This window comes from Dipodomys ordii, unplaced genomic scaffold, assembly GCF_000151885.1.
Source record: "Dipodomys ordii isolate 6190 unplaced genomic scaffold, Dord_2.0 Scaffold34, whole genome shotgun sequence".
In the NCBI taxonomy this organism is placed as follows: domain Eukaryota; kingdom Metazoa; phylum Chordata; class Mammalia; order Rodentia; family Heteromyidae; genus Dipodomys; species Dipodomys ordii.
In genome coordinates, this window is record NW_012267250.1 from 1958947 (window position 1) to 1964946 (window position 6000).

Consider the following 6000-nt stretch of genomic DNA (forward strand, 5'->3'; position numbering starts at 1 on the left):
TCTATGAATATACCAGGGCCCTGGAGACACTGCGACCTCCAGCTTCAAAAGCATGTATGTTAGACGTTTGCCCCTTAGCATCCTGAAATTATCTTAGGCCCTGCCCATGGTATTTTCTAAAAAGCTGAGCTGCATGGGACACCTGGAGGATTATGGTCTAAGTCTATGTGTGGTAGCTGTCATGAGGGTTGGTGGACGGTCTCAATGTCAGCAGCCTGTAACACTTCGGGTAAGACCCTGGAAGCCAAAATTCTAATTTGCTCTTTGAATCAATCAAGAGCTCACTGGGATTTAGGAAACACTGGCTTCTGAACAGTCTGCTTCTACCCTCTCCATAGAAATCCACTTAGAGCAATGGGTTAAACTCTACAACCCTGGACTTGGATGGCCAGGGTTGAAATGCCAGTTCTTTCTAGTGCTGTGCTTAGGTAAGTTAATTGCATGTCATTTTAGCTCTAAGAATCCTTGATCTAAAGCAGAAGAATAAGGAGAGTACTAGCACACAAAGTTCCATTAAAGGTTATTTATGTTGACAAATATGTAGAATAGACTTTTCAATCAGAGCACTGTGAACATTGGGTCAGATAACATTTGTTTTGGAGAGCTGACCTGTACAATGTAGGACATGTAAGACCATCTCTAGCTTCTACCTTCTTTCCAAGCCAGACAATCAAGAAGGGTTTCTAGATATTGCCCAATCTCCCCCATGTGGTAAAATCCCCATCAGTTGAGAAGCACTGTCACAGAACAGTGCCTGTCTTTGGTCAGCACTGGCTGAATTTTAGCAGGAACTCCTGACAATTTGCTAGAACAAACACTGTACAGTTGCCACCAATGGCTCACTAAGTTGCTCAGCAACCCAACGCAGTAAACATCTTTATCTCCATCTTCACAGATAAAGAAATTGAGGCTCAGCCGGGCACCAGTGGCTCGTCTGTAATCCTGAGATTACAGGCTGAGATCTGAGGATCACGGTTCAAAGCCAGCCCAGCAGCAAAGTCGTGAGAGATTCTTATCTCCAATAAACCACCAGAAAACCGGAAGTGGTGCTGTGGCTCAAGCGGTAGAGTGCTTGCCTTGAGCTGAAGAGTGCAGGGCTAGCGCCCAAACCCAGAGTTCAAGCCCCGTGACCAAAAAGAAAAGAAAGTGAGTGGTAAGTATCTTGACTCACCTCACTCAGCCAATAAGTTTTGGGGGGGAATAGCCATTCAAGATCAGTTTGATCCTCAGTTCTGAGCTTTTAACTTGATCTTCAGTCTAGAGCTCATTATACACTCACACAGGCCCAATAATCACCTGAAATCCATTTTATATTTCCCCCCATGGGCAAGATAGACACTGAAGGCATCACATCTCTGTGACTGGCAAAGCATGTGTCAACTTCTGAAAAAAACTAAATCTGTGCATCATATTATATGAAGCAGAATAAACTTCAGCTTACAGAAATTTCATAGGACCTGCTCATCTCTGGTATCCTGTCTGTCTGTGTAAGTGGATCACCCTGAGTGATCCTCTGTGCTCCCTCTGAGGGTATGTACCATCACATCTCCAATTCCATCACCAGAAAAACAGGCATTGCACACAGGCACATGCAATGTGTGATAGTCTGCCGAAGAAATGTGCGAGTGATCTCCCTGAATGTCAAACTCTGAAACACATGCATCAGCGGCAACCTCAGCCTCGCTTGCATATTCTGTGAAGTCACAGAAGTTCCTCCAGGTTTGCAGGGGCTTGTCCAACTGGCTTTTCTAGACCTAAGCAGCACATGGCTGATGACAAGGGAGTCCATGAGTCCTGCCAGCGGGTATCTCAGCTAAAAGGATACCTTGCCAAGTTTGTGCTGAAAAAATCAGGGAACAGCCTACATCAGCAAAGATATCTTCCCCTTCTATTTTCCTCTTCGACTTAGCTATATTTCCTTTTAATTTCTTCCTTTCTTTCTGATTACTGAGCCAGGATCTTACTGTGTAACCCAGACTGGCCTGGGGCTACACAGTATGCATCACCATATCCAGCCTTACTTAGCTACATTTTCGATCAGCTTCATCATATATAGGCTAAGAGCTTTGGGTTTGATGTCATGGGTTTAAAATCCCCTAGTTGTCATTCATTAGCTATGGGATTTGGAAACAACATGTCTCCTCTGAGTCTTTGAATCCCTCCTGTAAAAATAGCAATCAGAATAACTACATCATAGACTTGTCCTGAGGTTTCAGTGCATCAAGATACATTAATTCATAATAGAGCCCAGATATACAATAAGCACTATCATTAATAACAATATTTGCCTTGTCTCTTCATAAGAAAGAGATACATTCCAGAGAGAGATGCTAGATAAGAGCTCACATCCTAACTTAGAGCACACAGTGGTGGTGGGTCTTCACTACCTGGCCCACTACATGGCCTACCTGTATCAGAACACACTCAGGATGGGTCTCACAAGCTGCAAAGAGAATCTGCACATGGCAGAGGGATCATGCAGACACAGAGGTGGGGAGAAGGTAGGAGGAGATTTCAGCCCCGATTTCAGAGCCAGAAAACCAGCTGCAGAAAAGTGTGAAGTGTGATTCATGACCCCATACTTCCTGTCCCAGTGCTGAAAACCCATTTTCAACATGGTCCCAAGGCCCAGCCCCCAGGGAGTTCCCTTCCACCACCAAGCATGACTGGCAGGATGCTGGGGAGGGGGGTGGACAGGGGAGTGGTAAAGCAGGTGCCAGTGACTCCTTCCTTCCTCTTAGCTGCAGCCTCTTGAAAACACAAGAATGAAATGTCACACAGAATGTGTCCCCTCAGAAGCTGTGAAATAGATAGTCGCTTTCAAAAGATAAGCTCAAGTGGAGCCACACAATTGGGCTCCTTTGCGTCACTCTCAACTTTCATAACCTGTATTTCCTGGGTTACTGACATGATGAAAGCGTCAGGAAATTTGCTCAATAAAAGTCCTCAGGAGGAATCTGGATGTTTCTAAGACGTGCATTGAATCACTTTGCAAAGAAAATTCACGGAGCTTCATTGAGAAAAGGCTCAGGATGGAAGGCTCCAGGCTGAAGCATATAGAAATTGCCTCCACTTCCTTGAATTCCACTGTAACTTCCCTGGTCTACCACACTCTTGCCTCTTCCTGGGCTCTTCAGCCACCTGAGGAAGAAAGATGTTCCTCTGCTTTTCCCACAACTGATTTCACCACGGGGCCAGGTGACTGTCTCCTATCTCTGATCGCTCATATTTTCAATCAGATTCTTTCCCCTGAGGGATGGAGAAAGAGTTCTGGTCTTCTCTATTCTAAAAATAAAGTGCGAAAGAAGAAGGGGGGTGGTAATATATCCAGAAAACTTCCTCGTTCGCATTGTCCCCTCCAGTGTACTTATTTGTCATCTTTTGTCACCTACCAGTGGCTCACCAACACTGATAGCAGGCCAATGTTTCCTGAGTCACCTGTGAAAACCTTAGCAGGCACGCAAACTAAAGGGTAAGGAGGTCTGAGGTGGCCTAGGAACTGACTAGCTTTTTCTTTTCTTTTTTTAATCCCTCCAGGTGATTAGAATGGTGAGCCAAGATAAAAAGCCACTCATCTCTCTACCTGGCATCTATGTCATCAAGGCCCACTCCAAAGCTGACATGCTCACTGCTGAAGATGCTTTGTCCTCAGTCACCAGGACTTTACCTGCCTTGTTCATAGCTGCTTCTCGGTGCTGGTTCTCCTGGATGGTCAAGGCGTAAATACTCCATTCTCTGGACTCTCCCCTTTTCTACTGAGAACCTTTTGGCCATACTGAGACCACACACTCCACACCTTCTTCCATATTCTCCTCCCCTTTCTACCCTCAAATGTGAACGTGAGCAAAACTCAGACTGTCATTTCTGCTGCTCAACTTGGAAGAGTTTAGCCAGTCATCTCATTCTAAGAGGACAGCAAGTAGCTCCCAGCCACATTTCGCCAGCCCTGACTGTCCCCTTCCTATGTGTCTTCTAAGCCTTCAGTTAGCAAGTCCCAAAGTAATTTCCCCCCCAAACCCCTTGCCCTTACATGGATCCCCACACAGTTAGTGGCAGCTCTCCAATGACCTGTCTTCCCGCCCTGAAATAGCTTTGCCTCTCCTCTCTTTTTCCCCACACACTTGTGTTTATTCTCTCTTCACACTATTTACCAGTAGTCCTTCCTGAACATCTCCTAGAGCCTTTACCTGAACTTCTGCACGTCTGCCTGGCATGTCCTTGTCCATGTCTCCTTAAAAAACATATTATGGAATGACTCCTATGTTTCATAAGTGTTTCTGATCATCATAATAAAATCAAAAGCCTTTTGCCACTTCAAAAGCAATAAGACACCTAATTTCTTGCACCTGAGGCTAAAGGACTGAATTCTACATAGCAGTGAGAACAGCTCGTGTGTCAGTCATCCTGTCAGCATGATACACACCAGAGCTTCCCCCTTTCTTTCTGGACTGTGCTTCTAGCCACCATGTTCTAGGTGAGGCAAGTAACACTGGGTACCAAGGCAAGCATCCAACCCCCCTGGGCTGGGAAGATCCAAGCTCCAAGGTATTGTGTGGCCCAGCTCTTCCTACCCCCCTGGCTATGTCTCCAGTCCCGGATGTTGTGATCCAACTGAGTAGACTCCTTCCCAGGTCTGTTCTCTGCTGCCTTCCACTGTGTAGATACTGACTGACTGCTGAAAAGGGTGGCCCTGGCCATTATTAAAATCAGGCCAGCAAACAGGAGAGGAAGGTAAGATCATGCACCATTTATCTCTCCAGGGGGCTGGGAGAGCCGAGCAAAGGCAGTTACTGAATTGTGAGCCTAGGCCCCAGTGCTGGCAAGCAGGGTCAACTCGCATCCTGTAGCATTATAACATTACATCCTGTATGAGGAGCCCCTCCTCTCCCCACCATTGGAAAGCTGACCCCTGGAGTAGGTTTCCATTAGCATGTTGGTATATCTCCTGCCTGCTTCATGATATATCCCTTCAGAGAAAGACAGCAAAGTCCGCAGCTTGAACTATGGCAAATGTGCAAGCCAGATATGCTGGTGAGAGTCTCCGTTAAATATCCATTAAAAGTTTCCTGTAAATAGCGAAATAGTGTTTTTAAGTGGGTCTGCAGTGGTGATTCTTCTTTAACTACTTTCATATTTTATAATCGTCTTTCTTACAATTTCATGCCCAACCCATACCATTGCCATAAAAGACAATGGATGCAATGCTCTGATCACAGGGGGGGTGGGGGAGAGGAGGGGAATGCATGAGAACTCCTTTCATGTATTCACATCACTCGTTCTTGCTGAACCACATGCTTCCATTTTGGTTTTGTCAATCTGCTTACCATGGAAAGCCGGGCTGACCTGCTAACCTAGGCTCTTTCACTTTCTCCGGCCATGCTTGCCAGGGAGTGCAGGGCCTGCAATCAGAGAGAGCCAGGAGCACACAGTGCCCATCGTTTTTTGTGTGTTTTTGTTTCCTACTGTAATAGACTTCCAGACTAAAAGAATCAAAGAGATATGACACCTGCCCAGCCATTCCCCAGAACAAGAAAGACACTTCAGGCAGGTTGGCTATGAGGATTACGCTTAGTCCTTGAACCCTTAAATGTCATCTTGTTTCTGGAAATAGAATTCAGCCTAGGGCATGCTCCTGAGGCTTGTCTACTTCTCTAGTTTAGACAGTGATTAGGAAAGAGGATCAAAATGAGTCATCTGTTTCTAGACAGTTCTCTTCATGATATAAAAGAATGAAATGGGTCTCTATTAACTACTATGGAAAGACCTTTTATGATATCTATGCCAAAAGTCCATGTGAACCGTGAAAGTCCTCTTCATTAAAGCAGAGGGCTAGAAACTCAGCTTTGTTCAGTGTAAATTCTATACCAATCCATAGGAAAAAAACAAAAAGACAGACACATTAGAAATCTCTTCTTTCTTGGGAAAAACCTCTAGGGGAGCAATAGGAATTTTTATTTTGCCCTATATAATTTTTGTAGGAAAGATAGAATGATGTACACA